The sequence below is a fragment of the Meleagris gallopavo genome, chromosome 7 (genome assembly GCF_905368555.1).
Source record: "Meleagris gallopavo chromosome 7, MGAL_WU_HG_1.1, whole genome shotgun sequence".
NCBI lineage: Eukaryota > Metazoa > Chordata > Aves > Galliformes > Phasianidae > Meleagris > Meleagris gallopavo.
In genome coordinates, this window is record NC_139410.1 from 30,904,611 (window position 1) to 30,921,457 (window position 16,847).

General features: G+C 41.8%; 1 long non-coding RNA gene across 1 annotated transcript in view; it reads right to left on the minus strand.

The window, feature by feature from the left end:
• Window positions 1-738: 738 nt before the first annotated feature.
• The window catches only part of LOC146544019 (uncharacterized), a 55,691-nt gene continuing 39,582 nt past the window's right edge, over window positions 739-16,847 (minus strand). The window contains exon 3 of the long non-coding RNA XR_014884289.1: window positions 739-914. This is a non-coding gene — a long non-coding RNA (uncharacterized LOC146544019). The remainder of the gene's footprint in view (window positions 915-16,847) is intronic.

A 16,847-nucleotide genomic window follows, 5' to 3' on the forward strand; every position in this document is an offset into this window, starting at 1 on the left:
GTAAACATAAGCCTCCAGGCCTGTTTGCAGTGCCCAGAGCTATCTTGCTTGCAACTCTACTTGCTTTCACAGTATCTGTCTCAGATATGTTGGATTAATTGAAAATTAAATGAACTTTTTTCCTCTTTATGGTTTGTAAAGCTAAAAATACTGCTTGTTTTCCATTAGCTCCTCACTTAAAATAAATCAAATCAATTAAATATCACTTTTAAAATATTAAAAACTATTATATACTTGAAGACATATTTATTCTCCAAGTAGATCATAAATATAAGTGCATATTCATCTGAAAATTTTACTTTTCAACAACTTTGCTGAAGAAGACTTACAATGTTTCCTCCTGCTCCGTAGGGTCAGACAGATGTGATCAAACATGTAACATATCAGATATATGGAAAATACAACCGCAATCATTTTTCTTTATGAAAAGAAAAGAATGTACCCTTAAGCCACATGAAGGAAAAAAGCCTATACACCTAGAATCAAACTGTATCTAGATTCATTTAGAAAACTGGAACATGATTTCCTCTGAATAACAGACACAGAGCCCCAGGCACTTTGTATGTTCAAAAATTAAACTTACAACTGGCATACATCTGGCAGTGATCCTGTACACTAAATCCATTTGGTTGGCCAGATGGCCTGAGACTTGCAGCTTTTTAATCTCGCACACAAAGCACTTTAGGCTGGAAAAAATAATAAATACAACGTAATACAGCATCGTGACAGAATGCCTCTTTTATTGATTTTGGAGCTATAGGTATGGGAAAATCTGGTCGAAGAAAGTACTGTTTTCCCAACTTATTCCTCCCAAACTTGTCAGATGCTGTGACTGTTATCCTCTCTTCCTCTGTTCTTGTACCTTGTTCATTCTCAGCAAAGGATCTGTGACTCCTTAGGTTCAGGGCTGTATGCTGGAGGCAGAGAATGGCACAATCAGACCGTAACTTCTCTCTGATGAGAACTTCTACATCCCATGTTGTCTTTTTTTTTTTTTTTTTTTCTCCCATTAAAACCAGACAAGTTTAAAATCTGAGATTTTCTTCTGTCAGTACCCACTGACTTCATGGCTACACGAATATCCATCTATGACATTACTATGCTGTTGCCATGCCTTTCACCTGTCCGCACCGCCATTAACTGAATGCCATCAGGAATGGAGGAATTTGCCAGGTTTGCGTTCATTCCCTGGGTGTTTTCTGCACTGAAAGCAGAAGCGCTGCGTGACTGAATGAAGCAGGAAATTCAACTTTCCAGCATTACACCCTTCTTTTAGCATTGATAAAGTCTACGTGTTACCCTCAGCTCCCTGCTTCCCACAGATACCCCTTCTCTATTCTCTTTTTGGGAAAGCTAATGGAGCATCTTTGGCTTGGGCTTGTGTTATGCACTGTGCAAGTAATTTGGTTGGAATTGTGGGTTTTAGGACAAGCGGTTGACTTTACTTGCTGGCTTGTTTCATGTTCCCAGTGATGCCTTTTTTGCTGGCAGCTTCAAAGGCATCTTGGTGGATAAACTGTCTGACCTACTAAAAGAAGTACAAAGAGAATCTCCTTCTCTCAATTAATTCTTGTGCTCCAAATTCATGCTTAGATTTGTTTCTGAGCAGCTTTCATTTCTGTTAATCAGCTAAGACAGTTTTAGTTCCCTTGAGTTGTTGCTTAGCTGCAGATCTCCTCCCAAACTCTACTTTTCCCAGTCATTTTAGGAAACGTTCCTGCTGAAAAGGCAGGGGCCTGGACTTTAGCTGAGCTGAATCAATACATCTCTCCAAAGGAAATTCTCTCCAACTAAAGTTAAAGCTGATTTGTGCCACCCAAAGCTCTTGTTCCTAAATGTTAGAGACAGCGTGCATATGTCTTTTGCCTAAAGACCCAGTCCAAATGCTGTTTCATGCTCTTAAATTCCTTGGCATTTTATAAATACAGCTACACAGAAGAAGCAAATTTATCCATACCTACATACCAAAGCTCCTACAGTAAACTCTGTACTCTGGGGGAAGCAGCTGAATACAATCAGACATGTTCACAGTGTGTGTTGAAGATAAGCATCATCACTGCTGTCTTACAAATGAGGAAGGAGAGGCAGAGAGAAGTTTCACCCAAGGCCATGATGGGAGTTGAAAGGGAGGCTGAGAGAAGCTCTGTACCTGCTTAGTGCATGGATTGTATTTTCAATGAGTGAAAATAAAGAGATGGGGTTCAGAGTCCAGATCCGAATTCACTCATTTAAAAAAAAAAAAAAAAAATCTCAAACCCTCAAAAGTATAGTCAATGGGCTGCTACCCGGAGTGCTTACCCAGAGCATCTGAAGCCAGTACGTAGATATTGGAGCTGAAAAGCAAAGCCATAAAACAAACTCTGTCTTGCTTCAGTATCCCTGGGAGCACTTGTACTGCTGGGTCACTCCCTGGAGCCCCTCCAGCCACATCAGTGGATGTGGCACAGCTGGAGGCTGAAGGCTTTCATTTGGAGGCCCAACTACTAATTTATGAGCCCAACTTTAGCCAAGCAGATCTGACAGCCCTGGCCTCAGCTTTTAATGCAATTAGTATTCTGGACGCTATTGATGATTTCATGCCAAATCAATTTTGGCACATTAAAGTGATTTGTCTGAAATCCAGCAAAAGAGCTCTCCTAATAACTCAGCTCTCAGACTCCGCAGCGCTGGCAGGAAGGTAATGTGTGTCTGCATAGGTGTCTTCAATCTGCTCTAAAAATTTCAGGGAGGTTTTACTGGAATTTAAAGCATTTTAATGCATACGCTTTCTTTTAAGTCTTTGCCGTTCATTTTAACTCTGAGTACTTTGTGGTTGGCTTCAAGGTAATTTTAAAATAAAAAATTAAGACTGTCTTCAAGAAGGAGGAGTTTCATCCTGAACTTGAGGTACAGCTGTAGTGGAAAAAAATGCACATTACACCATCCAAAAGAGTGCTCACAAAGTGGTCTTGAACCACTTGGTGCTCACAGGGAATGCATTTCTCTTTTTGCTGAAGCAAGGGTAGTGCACAACTAAGCTGACCGTGCAGGTAGTTTGTCAGTGTTCTCTGTGGACACTGACACCCTTCCCAAATATTCCAACATTTCACCATAAATGTGGATTCTTATAAATGCACCAACCCAAAGCTCTTGCATTAGCAAATTATAAACCTCTGAGACCACGTTAGGTGACGTTATAGAAAATGTTACTTAGACCTTTTTCAAGGCTGTGAAAGGAAGAAATAAGAAATACAGTGTTTCTCCCACCTTTCAGCATGGGATGAACTGGGTCTAGAGTACTACTAAAGTCTGGCAGTTGGGAATGCCAAAGAGCACCAAGATTAGTTGCTCAAGATTAGTTTGATGTACATATTCTTAGCAGTCACTCAATTTATTTGATGCAGTACATGAGAGATTTCATTTAACAAAGAAACAGCCAGTGATGCTGAATAGTTTGACATGGGAAACAACCAGCTCCTGATCGGCCAGCTCGTTTGGGAGTATAAATTGCAGCACAGAGACAGAGCTGTCCAGGTCCATCCGAAACAGTGCCACCCAAAGCCAACCATAAAGCCAAAAGGAAAATAAACACTTCTGCCTCTTTGTACTATTCCTCCCCATTACGGAGTTTACCATCATCCCTCTTCATAGGCCTCGGAATAGGACCAGTACCAGCTGATGGTTCGGGTACATCAGTGTGGCAGCAGCTGCTAGAAATGGCTGAGTTTGGGTTCTGGCCACCCGGCCCTGTGCAGAAGAGCCATCTGCCCCATCACCTTGCTGTGTGCCAGTCCTGTAGAGCATGCCAGCAACACACCATGGGCACTGGGCAGAGCTGCAGGGCTGGGAGCACCAATTCCCCAGGGATTGGCTGTGCCAGCTGCTTGAATGGGGGCTAAAACCTCATCAAGGAACATAAAAGTTAACCCTCAGACCTCTCCAGGGTCTTCTGGTAACAGATCCTGAATGGAAATGTATGTTACAGAAATAAGAACTGCACATGAAAAAAATTAAATCTATTTCCACCAACTTCATGCTCTGCAGAATGGTCAAGCAGACCTTTGCAAGAGGACTGAAGATAATGTCCCAGAAAAGAGAAGCACATTTTTCTTACTCTAGGTAAACATTACTGATACGCATGAGCAGCTTTTCTAGTTCTGGCACATTGCTTCAATCTTTTCTTTCCTGCCATGTGAACAAATGTTTGTTTGCTTCAAGTTCAGGACAGGCTTTCCAAGGCAAAAACCATCCAGATGGTCATCAGACAAAAGGAGGGCTCTCAGATTTCTGCAAACACTTTTTTTTGAACCAAAGAAATTGTTTTCTACAGCTCTCTCCTCTGATGATGCCTTTTCCGCTCTTGCTCACGACGTTGATGGAATAAGCTGCTTTTGTTGATTAAAGCCCTTGAATCCCATAGGCAGTTTAAATCCTATCAAAAGGTTCATCTTCTCAGATGTTCTTTTTAAGTTCTTTAACTATGTTTTCTGAATTCTCCTTACTATTTCAATCCCCATAGCTAAGCCTTTCACACCATCTTTATTAGTTCCTGGAAATGACACGTGCGTTGGACGCAGTACACAACTACTTCAAGTTAATGTCTATGTTATTGTTACAAATATATCACACGCAATGACCCAAAATTGCCCTCTGTGTACTGCATGCATAATAGATATATAGATAGATGTTTGATGAGTGTTTCATATATTATTTCCAGTTTTATTTCTTCAAAAATCAAAACAATCACCCAAGCTCTTAATTCCAAAATCTCAGTTTCCATCCTACATATTGTTTAAAATATTGCATTTGTTTTCAGACCCAATGCTTTTTCCTCTTGTTTCAGAGGACCACTCCCATGGATGCTTATGACACTTGATTTGATGCAGGCTGATTGTTGCAAAGTTCATTTTGTTTACAGGTAGTAAAGGCTCTTCGTCAATGGTTTTTCCTTCATATCCCATTCAGTAATTAGCATGCACTTCATCTGAGAGGGACAAAGATATTTTACTGAGCTGTAGAAAAATCACGTGGATTTTGGTGTGTTTATTATAAGCCTTTGTAATTTCCTGAGAACAGCTTCCTCAGAGCCAACTTTGGATACGCTGAAAGATGCAAAATGGCTAGATCTTATAGCTCACTTGATCATTACACTTGGTGCTTAAGGTACTTGGTGCCAGAGAGCTTGATATGTTTGGCATGTGAAGCCACATATGCCTGTTGGGGCAGGCAGGATCTAGAACACACCCAATCAGCAGGTGGGGTTTGCTTGCTATCAGGGCAATGAAAGGACTTGGAAAACCCAGGTTCAGATCTCTGCTCTATCTCTGTGTGTGACCATGTGAAGCACAAAAATTCCTTCTCTGTCTCAATTAAATGTGGGAAAATATACTTCCCCAACACACTTAGTCCTGAGGACGAATCCCTGAAAGTTGCTGAGGTGCTCTGATGCTATGGTAACAGAGGCAATATAAGTACAGGAGATTGATAGTCCTTCCGTTAAGTTGGATGAGACCTTACAGGCATTGTGCATTTCTTGCAATGTTCAAAGTAAGCAGTCATCATGATTTCCATCTGTTCTTTCTCTGCCTGTGTCCTTTAAAAGTTATGGCAAAGGCTGACGAGGTAGGAAGACTGTGTGCTTCCAAATCAAACAAAATGAAACAAAGCTCCTCTCCAAAGTATTCTGGAAAAGCATAATATGTTCTCAAAACTGCATTACCTAGTGAGCAAAAAAAAAAAAAAAAAAAAAAAAACAGATACACAGTATCAAGCCTAAATTTTTTGCAAATTATTTTGTGAAACATCACGACAAATATCTTCAAGACTCAATGAATGGCACCTCTCTACCACTTGGCAGCCAAGGTGTTAAAACTTAGCGCTCAGCACAAGCAAACATAGTCAAGGAAGAAATGTCCGTTTGAAAACGTATTTCCCTCTATGTGGGAAAGGCCTGTGTGTCTGGAAATGTTATTGAGGTTAATTAGAAAAATTATCTCATCAGAAAAAAAAAAAAAACAGGTGAGCAGAGCCTCTCTGCCTGAGACACGCTAATCTCTCCCAGCTCGGTTTCAAGAGCAGCCTCGATCCATCAAAGTCACTCCTCCATGCAGTCCCTCGAGGACATCTGAAGTTAAGCCAAGTGTGGCACGGCGTGCCTCGCACCTGCAGTGTTAATGGAAATGGGCGTCAAGGCTGCTTCCACCAGTGTGTGCAAGAGAAAACATAAATCCTTATGGTTAAGTACCATTGTTCCCGCTGGCTGTTGGTTCTGAAATGTCCATCATCTCTTTCAGCAGGTTTTTTGATTAAGAAGCGTGATTTACTGATCACCTCTCATGTAAATACGGTGCTATGCGGGTGCCCCATCCCTGGAGGTGCTCAAGGTCAGGTTGGATGGACCTTGAGCATCCTGGGCAGCCTGAGAGGGTGGGGGGCAACCAGCCCATGGCAGGGGGTGGAAGTGGGTAATCTTTAAGGTCTCTTCCAACCCAAGCCATTCCAGGATTCTATTATTCTATTCAGAACAAGGTGCAACAGAAGCAGAATATTTCTGTTTTCAGCTATAATATCACTCACATTCTCCATTGGGGGGATTTTGCTGAATTTCCAGCTCCCCTTCTTCTCCCTCACCATTCACAGAACCTGTCCCTTTGAATTCTGTACCAGGACAGCAATATTTAGCTTGAGCCTTCTCCTCTCATAGAAATAAGTCATAAATCGTGGGCTATTCTGCTCTCACCTCTGCCCTCCTGAGAGCTGCCCCATGCCAGGCCCAGGCCTTTGCCCATCCCAGTGCAGAGATGGAGGTCCCTGTGCCACCCCAACAACGCAAGGCAGCAAAGCTGTCAGTGCCGAGATCTATTTTTATATTTTGCTACACAGTGACACCATAAATAAAATGGAAAAATACTGCTGCAGCTCTCTCTCTTTCTCCCTTTATCAGTTGTTGTCCATTCTGCTGCTGCAATACAAAATAAACAGGAAAGAAAACAAATTAAATTACTCTGCTGTACATGCAAAGAAAATGCCATTTAGCCCAGAATTCCCACCAGAGCTGCCAGGCTGCAACAGGGAGGAAAAAAGCCTGCTGTCATCACTGCACTGGGCCAGGCAGGACAGAAGGTGTGCGCAGGGAGCTGCATGGTTGTAGCTCACCCTACCCATGCCACGAGGAGCTGCAGTCATTGTCTCTGCTACAATCCTCTTCCCAACATGGCTCCTACAGATCCAAAGCTCTTCAGATCATTGGCCAGACAGAATGCACAGGCTGGAACCCACCTGGGCAGCCTCCTCTTCACCAAGTTCTATCTTCCAGCTCACCTTGCACGCTGCATGGACTGACTCTTGAAACGGGTTTTAAAACCCCATTTTGTTCCTAGAATATTTCACAATTATGGGCCCTCTTCTCTGTTGCTGTGTGTTTATTTTGTACTATGCTGATTTGTAGTGTCCCTAATGAGCAGTTAACAAGACGTCAATTAATCATGCAAATGGGGAGAAGTAGATATTCAGCTGATTGCACTCCCTGCAGTTAAGATTTGGTACTTCGTACAGTTAGGATTAGATTCTGCTAGGATTAGATTCTGCATACACCATTAAAGATAAAGAGTTGCCCAACCCCTTTTCTGCACCATGGTCTTGAATTATGGAATCTATAAACAGAACAATGCTGTGGCTTCTACTCAGGTCATCACCAAAGTAACCACAGCCTATTAGACCCCTGTATGTCTTCATCACCAGGCAGAGAGAATGCCTGAAATAGAAGGTCCCTGGGTGGGCACTGGGCAAGGCTGCTGATGAGGCTGCAGCCACATGTGCGTGGGGACCATGCAGTCCTCGCATATCCTTTCCTTTCCTCTCCCTTGGGAATTTCCCCTCACCTAATTTGATTTTGCAGTCCTGTATTTTCCTGAATATCCTCATTGATTTTGCTTTTTTTTTTCTCCTTTGCTTTTTTTTTTTTTTTTTTCCTGGCAAAACTTACCCAGTGATTATTTGAAAGGCTGCAAAGGCATCTGGGGAGTTTCTCTTGTGCTGTTATGATTTAGGCTTGAAATTGCTTAATTGCTGTTTCCTGTAGTTCTCATTTTCAGTTCCCTAATGACTGTATCAATTTGTTGCTTATTATCCCCAATGACAGGGCAGTGTTTTCCTGTGCATGTTTCAACAAGGCATTTTAAAATCTCTCTCCTACAAGTTGCTGGAGGACTCAGCCTTTCCCTCCTTGGACCTGTTGGTCAGTTCCCACTCACAGCACCAGCAGTCCCAGGCATGATTTGTCCAACATTTGAACACTATCTGAATACCATTTGAATTGGAAAGGACCCTTAAAGGTCATCAGATCCACCCTTCCTGCAATGAACAGGGACATCTACAACAGTCAGATACTCAGAGCCCCCATCCAGCTTGACTTTGAGTGTCTCTGTTATGAGGCACCCACCAACTCTCTGGGCAAATTGAAGGATGAAGAAAAATCGCCTGCTGCAGATCCTTCTTTGCCATCTTGAATTTCCAAATGCATAATATTGGACTGCTACACACAGGTTGGTTCTGTTTTAGGAGGGATTCTCCTGGTGTAGAAATTCAAGGTTTGGTTGCAAAATCCAGGTTTCTTTGATATTTTATGTTGGTGGGCACTTCAGTGTGACATCAATCAAATGGAAGCTAAACTTTTCTAATCAAGTCTGATTGGTGAATAACACAAATGTGAATGATGTTAATAATTTTTAATTATAATGCTGAAATAATACTGCAATTATAATACTAATTATTGGGAGAACTAGCATTTAAAAAAGGCTATTATGACAACAAGTCAAACTTATGAATGGAATGATGCTCAGTGTGATACAAGCTATCTGGACCATATGGCACACTTTCTGGAAGATGACAGGCTGTAGCCAGTGTTGAGGAGAAGACTCCTCTTAGCTGCAACTGCAGCATATGTTCCTGCAAGGAATTTGCATGTAGTTTGGAAAGGAAATGCTAATGATGCCTTCATAAATTCTCTTCATTCCTAGCTCTAATGGAGTCATTTCAAGCTTCTGACACCTCAGCTTACTGCATGACCACAGTACCTCACAGGAGCTGCTGATAGTTGTGGTTCTTAATCATCCAAAGACAAACCAGAACTTGATATATCAGGTGTGCAACAAGCACAGCTTCAGCGAGGATTCAAGGCTTTCTTCAGGGATGTGACCTCTTGTTGATTTACAGTGAACAACAAACATTCCACTTTTATTAAGTACAACATTTACTATGCTTATTAATTTTGCCTCATTTGTCATCATTTTCAAATATCCTTTATATGAAGCTGCCTTTCAGGAACTGATGTCTGCATCCACTGACCCCAGCAACTTGGACACAGAGGGCTAAATCTCAAAACCTGCAAGTCAGAAACATGGCTGGGCAAATGCCGACTTTTGACCAAGCTTATTCAAAATATTTACAGCTTACTTGGTTATTTTGATGCAGTGCATTCAGACAAAATACCCACCAAGCACTTTTTGTTGCGTTTGAGGCATGTTTTTAAAATTAGCTTAGACAAGGTGCATTACCCTTGAATTATCTGTGTGAGCTAAAGCAAAGCAGATGCAGGAAGAATGTGATTATCTTGGTAATGTTTGTGAAACAGATGCAAGTGCTAGCAGTAGAATAAAGCACCCTTCTATGTTATTAATGCTGTTGCCATCAGGTTAATAATACACTGCACATCCACCACCTCTTTGCTCAGACTACTGGGCAGATATGTGAAAAAATATTGTTAAGAAAAGGCCACATCAGAAACACCTTCTTAAAATAAGGTTTGCCCATTGAAACACTGAGCAGACTTTGCCTTCTGTCTCCTAAAGCATCACAACCCACTGGTGGGTAATCACATTTCTGCTACCCTTCGTTTTTCTTTTTATTTATTTTCCCTCAGTGCAGCGTATTCCAAAAAGGGCAAAAGCAGTCCATGCTACATGATGAGACCAGACATGAAGCTCCCCATTCCAAGAGAACTCATCTATTTCTCTTAGGTTTCTCACAGCTTTGACAGTGGTTGAGCCCACACAAAAGGAGAGGAGAGCTGAAGAAATGAAGATACCCAAATGGTCTTTGCAAATGGTCTTTGCAAATGGCAGCTGGGGCCAATTTGTTCTGAACTGGGGGGAGGTGATGGGCAGGTGTTTTTAAATGCTGATTGAAATGCTATACCTTTTTCTGCAAAGGGCCTGGAAGTCGCTGGTAGATGCCCTAGGCTGGTTTTAGCACATCTTTATTCCCTTCCTTGTGAGGGATTGCTTGTTCTATCTAGCTCAGAGGTTGCTGTCCCACAATAAGCCGCCTGTAGGAGAAAATCTCCAGGAATCCTGCTGCACTGCAGTCTTACCTGTCTCAGGATCTGCTATCACCCAGCTAGGGACCAAGTGTCCCTTTAGCAGCTCTTCTTTTTGTCCTTCCTGATGGTGCTGTGCTATGGAGTGCTGACTTCATCCACATGTAAGTAAACGAGAAAGTTCTTCCTTCTTTGCCTCTGGAAATAATCAAAATGGATGGGTAATCTATTGCTGTGGGGGGACTCCAGTCACATCTGACACAGAGTTATGTGAGGTGAACCAAGAATGCAAGGATTTGGTTATCTTAAGGTTTGGTCCTGATCAGGCTGGCATCTCTGGGTGTCATTTTCTAGGTGTGATTTTTTCACGATTTTCAATCCCTGGCTAAAAATAAAAAATTGCATCCGTAAAGACATCACGCACTTGTCTGCTAAAGAAAGCTGGCAAAGAAAAGATAAAAAGCATATATATTCCTTTCACTAGGCTTCTAGGGAATAAGTACAGAGCTCTATCTTCCTCTTCAGCACTGCGTAAAAAACAGAATGCAAAATTTCCTCCTTGAAATACTTTGGCACAAACAACTATTCTGCACTATTTGTTTAGAAATCCAGTGGGGTTTTGCTGAATGAAAGCAAGTGTCTTCATACTGGTAGTTGAAATAAGAACTAATTTCATGCACAATTGACAGTGCAGAAGGAACTTCCTTGATATTGAAAGAGCAAAAGATTTTATGGGGCTGCATATGTATTTATGATTATTTAAGATTCTTGTTATAATGAGGATCCTTTAAAGAGAGGAATTTTGTATTTTAATTTGCATAAAGACAATAAAAACTCTTCGAAAAGCAATTTCTCTCTATATAAAAAGCAGGAACATAGCACCTTAGTGGCACAGACATCTGTTACTTAAGCAGATGCTGCCATGTAAACTCCATCAAGCAACACCATCCACTGATCACAAACCACCCAAGCTGCATCCAAGGCCAAACTTGGTTGGGTAGGTGGGAGTCTCTGAAACAGGTTGAGAACTGATAGCCTTTTCTTCAGTGCCCTCATTAAGCATGCAGTGATCTGATCATCGTTACCCAATGCTGCTGTATCCAATGGCTCTGTAGCTGCTCTTTGGCACAAAGTTGAGTGCCACGATCTACAATCTGCAGTTCTCACTGCAGACTCATCCTGTGGGAGGGCTGGCCTTTCGGCACATGAGCTGAAGAACCACTTCCTTGTTTCTCATTATGGCTGTAGTTTAATGTCCTCATTCTGGAGCTGATGTATCAATATCTCGGAAGGAGATTAAATATTGCTCGCTCAAGTGCAACACACAGCGATACAAACTCAACGGGACTGTGTTCCACTGCAAACAGCACCGATGGAGTCTGGGGCTGATAAGCCCTTTCTGAAGTTCGCTTACACTTTAAATCAGCAGTTCATGAAAGGCATTAAGAAAAACTATTGTATTACTAGAATGGATGGCAGTAGAGTTTATATGTTACACCTTGAAGTAAGCAGTAGGATTTTCAATCACTTGATAACCTTGAAACTGCTAAGGTATCAAATTGCTATCATGAATATTGTGCGGGAACAGAAATAACTCAGAAACCTGCCTTTGTGAATAATAATGTGGGAGAGAGCACTGTTCTTCTGAGCTGGACTTACAATAGTACCAACAAGCAAATACACAAGAAGGCAAGGCATGTACTTAAACATGCGTGTTTGCATTTGACTATACATCAATCAGTTGCCGGCATTGCTCCATCTTACTGGCTTCATAGAGGATGGAAAAACCTGTGAGATATTTTTGCCAGGCAGGAAAAAGAAACAGAAAGAAGCTCATTTCTGTATATGCAACCAAAAATGTCAGGATAAAATAACCCATTATCTGATAGGAGTTGCATCTTGGACAGTACTGTAATAAGCGAGCACAGTACGAAGCCATTCATGCAGGAATTTAATTTAAAAACCTAAACAACATATCCTCCTATTTGCATGCAAGATGTTTTAATAAACCCTGTGGTTTCATTCACTCTGGACAAACACAGAGATGTGTGGATGAGAAGACCCCAAACCGGCCCTCCAACTCCCCTGTTTATATCCCGAGTCAGCAGAGTTGATCCCAAACTCTTCTTTTGTTCTTGTTTGAATCTTGTGGCATTTCCAGGTGATGCAGCCTACTGAGATCGCCTGACAGCCCCGTGAAAACTCAATGTCGGGAGTGATTCATCATTGTGTCAGATCGTCCTGCTCTTTGTCACAATGACTGACAATAGGGGAAACTTGGAAATAATACAAAGATTCACCGCTCGCTGATAATGCCTGCCTTGTGATTAGAGAAGGCGGTGAGCGTGTGAGCAGCATGCTAATCTCGGCCCCCGCCCCCTGCTCCATGGTGCTGTTGGTTCCAACAGCTGGGCGCCGGTGCTTGCTTGCTTCATCTTCACTCCTGTGGCATTTGTAAATGCAGAACCTCTTTTCCAGCATGTTGCAGAGCCATACTGTTGCAAATGTCAGAGGATGCAGCATCGTGCAGAATGGCAAATTCTGTCAGTGGTGCTGGGCGCTGTGTGGTCATAGGTGTCTGTGGATGGACGAGTCCTTCCCCTCTAAATGATGAAATTTTCGGAGTATCTGGCAGTAAGAACATTTCTGCACAGTAATTTCAAAAATTCTATAAAATCCAGTAAGCACACGTGAATTTGTATGGGGAGTGGGATGAGGTGGAAGGGTTTTATAAAAAATGATAACTGAGAAAATGTTCCTTTATTTTGCATTGGCTTGCAGTAAGGGTGTAGGATAATTGGTGACTCGATAGGGTATTGACACACAAGCAACAAGAAAAACTGTCTGCAGCAACTTCCATGCTCTAAAGCTCCTCAAATTTTATCAGCACTCACAGCAGCGACATCAAAGAGCACAGACTCGGCTGTGCAATTAATTGGGAGGCAATGAGAGGCTCTGAGCCACGGCCTGAGCTGTTTTCCTGGGCAAGGAAGAAAAGGGCTATGAGAACCAGTAAAGCCCATGCTGCTGCTGTGGTGCCAAGGGCAGGAAGATGTCCCCAGGTGGGGCAGCTCTCTGCTCATGATGTGGGCAGCACGGAGCATCCACTTTGGCTCCATCTTTCCTTCACTTATGTCTGTTTTTTCTGCTCCTCCCCAGAAAAGGATCTGGTTATTCTGCAAAAAAACGTTTTTAGAAGAGAAAGGACACCATGAGCTTTGAGCTCAGTGGATGATGGAAAGTCCATTTCTTTTCCACTTTTAAGACAGAGGAATGTAAATTGCTCTGAGGAGAATTCCTTGCCTATAAAATCAGAAGTTGTTTATATTTCAGAGCTCAGCCTCTGAATGGCTCGCTTTATTCCATACGCAGTATTGTGCTTCAGAAGCTGGGCCTTTAGAAGTCAAAATAAAAGAAAAAGAAATTTCTAATGGAACAAAATGAAAGATCCAGTTGTATAATTGGCACTAGTGATGTGTACTTTAAGGAAATGCCAGGCTTACATGCGTTCAGAAGAAAAGATGGGCGCCCCCCAGCCTGGACCCTGCTTGAAGAGCCAGGGCCTGCTCCTGCTCCTGCTCCTGCTCCTGCTCCTGCTCCTGCTCCTGCTCCTGCTCCTGCTCCTGCTCCTGCTCCTGCTCCTGCTCCTGCTCCTGCTCCTGCTTGCACTGGTGTAACAGTGGAGAGCCACAGATCCCGAGCTGGCACTGATTCCTCAAATCCTTTTTCTTCCAGTTCCCATTTCTTCTTCATGCTCCTCCAGGGGAGCTGAGTTATGTTTATATGGAACATAAAAGGCTCTTTACTGCAATCAGTTAGCATTTTGTTTCCAACAAACATGCACGTATAGCTTGAATATGTTTAATGGATTTATCCATTAAGCTCAATAACATATTTCCACCCCTAACTGCAATGGTGCAGGTGAAGACAAGTATGTGGTTTATTTGCTGAATGTTGTTTATCTCAGGATGGTGCGTGAGGATACAGGAACGGGTGAGATGTTAAAGCACATAATAAACACAAAATAAACGATCCATACATTAGAAAGATGTCGGAAGTTATCTACAGATATCATAAGCTGAGGGAAAGAATGACCCTATTGCCATTGAGAAATTTCATTGTTTGCTTTATTTTCTTTAAAATGACCAGCAGGAATAACGGATGTAGTTTTTCATTCTGTTGCTTTGCTGAGATGAGTTTGAGCCATTAGCTTAAGGTCTCTGGACCTTTAGCTTGTGACAATACTGATGGAAAGCATGAGTTTCCCCAACTGTCTTAACAACCACAGCAGCATCTCTCCATGTAGATATTAAAGATACAGGCAGTGGAAGCAATACTAATCCACAATGGGATTAAGATCTGCACACTTGGGAAACAATTGCCATGTTCAATCATTCGGGTGAAATCACTGCTGGCCTTTGGACTACCCATTACAGTTTTGTTCCCAGTTGTTTCTTTCTTATAATTAACGTGTAGTATTGAGTACAAGACTTTTTTATTAAAAAAAAAAAAGCCACCCTTCCATATGGATTGCAATTATCTTTGAAATATTTTAATATGAAGAAAACAGCATAAAATAAAAAGCAGTTTCATTTTTAATGTTCCAGTTTAATTAAGAAAGTGTTCAAGTAATTTAAAAATGTAGGCATTAAAATACCAATTAAGCTTAAGGCAAGTTTTCCTATTAATTTTGATGACACCAATACAGGGGTGTCGTGTAGAGGTGACCCTTCAGAAACAGGTTATTTCCAGTACTACATTTGGCTGTACTGATGCTTTGAGAAAATTAATTAATGAGGAAACTTCACCTGTTTGGCCAATCCGAGAAGGCTGAGCCTTGAGAGCGATGATGCCATCCTTACAACAAATAACAGCCAACGTAACCTCTTTCAAGGCTTTAATTACCATTTTTATGTCTCAGCCTTCCGCTCTGGCTGGCCACCCTGGTAAAATCTGAACATATTCTAACGGTTCTAATTGTGCAGTATGAACACGACCGAAATGTGCTGCTTGAAATAAAGGTTATTCTGATGTGCGGTAATTATTTTATAATCGTGTTTATTGTTCTAATTCTGTATTAGTGACTAAATGGTAAACGTAGCATTTTAATGCATTAAAATTTAATTATTGCCTGAAACTCTAGTGCAGGAATACTGCAAGTTTTCATGGGTGCCAGCAGCATTCGCAACGCAATATGCACGTATCTGATCTGATTAAAATTTTGTGCCCATTAACAAAAAACCTCAGGAAAGATTACTTTCCAGGAATGGCCACTTCCACTAGCCTTGCAAACCCAGAGATGCTAATTCTTAATGCCAGCCTAGGCAAGATGGATTTAGGTTAAATTTATCTCATTTCATTTCAGATCTTAAATTGGTTAATGAGGCTGAAATACGCTTTATTTCAGAGAAGCCACAGTGCTCTGCACGAGGAACAGAATTTATGTCAACGTTTGAGTCAAGTGCAAATACCACCATTGCTCCTTCATTACCACCTTAACCGGTGAGATCTGTTCTGCTCGGCAGAACTCGCACCAAATGTCAGGTTCCTAAATGAAGGAGCTCCTGTCTCTCTACGAGAAACCAGCCGATTGGCTAAAAGTACTTCAACCTTTATTTAATTCATGCCTTATAAGTGCTCCTTGGCGGGAGCTCTTGGGAGCTGATCTTATGTCACACTTACTGAAACTCATTTAATTATTTGCAGCTGAGGAGGGCAGGAGGATGGTTATCGCACAGTGAAAAGCTCATCTGCTTCTTTTTCAGCTTGAACCCCAAACCAGGGAAGTCGGTTAGGATTCCTGTTTTACTTCAGCCCCACGACCCTTTCCTTGGGGCTGCTTTTTAGAGGGATAGTTTCTTCCAGACCTTTAAAGGGATTTTTCTCATTCTCACGCTCCAATCAGCAAAAAAAAAAGTCATTAACATTGGGACTGAAAATATCTCCACAATATCTCCAGTAGCTGTTTCATCCACAAGACAAAAGCAATAGAGAAATTTGGATGCTCTACAAACTCAGGTGGCTCCTAGCAAACCAGAGACTGCAGTCACATCACCACGAGGGCTGAGAGGAGCTCTGTGTATGGTCCCCGTGCCCGTGGGGCGTGGGTTGATATCAAGCTTTTATAAAGATCAAAGTCCTGCTATGAGTTTCTGAATGTTTTCCGTGGATCCTTGACCAAAATAAAAATTGTGTGCTATGTATGAAGGGGTGCGGAAAGACAAGAAAACACAAATTCTGCTCTAACGTGCAGAACATGGAATGGTTTGAAGGAAAGAAAAAGAATATGGGATCCAGCCTGAGGCTGAAGACAGAGAATCAGTGACTTGTATAGCTTTAAAAATCAGCTTTATGACTACCATTAAATGAAAGCCTCTCTCCTCATGGGGGACTTTTGTTTCATCATGAGATGTATATCTCTTAGCACAACTAGTCGCATCCAAGTCATAAAACTTCTTATTTAAAAAAAGAAAATCAGAAAGATCTTCCAATTGAGGATGTTCTGTATTGGTGGCTTTTAGATAAAACTGGTTAAATTTATGATAAATTTTTA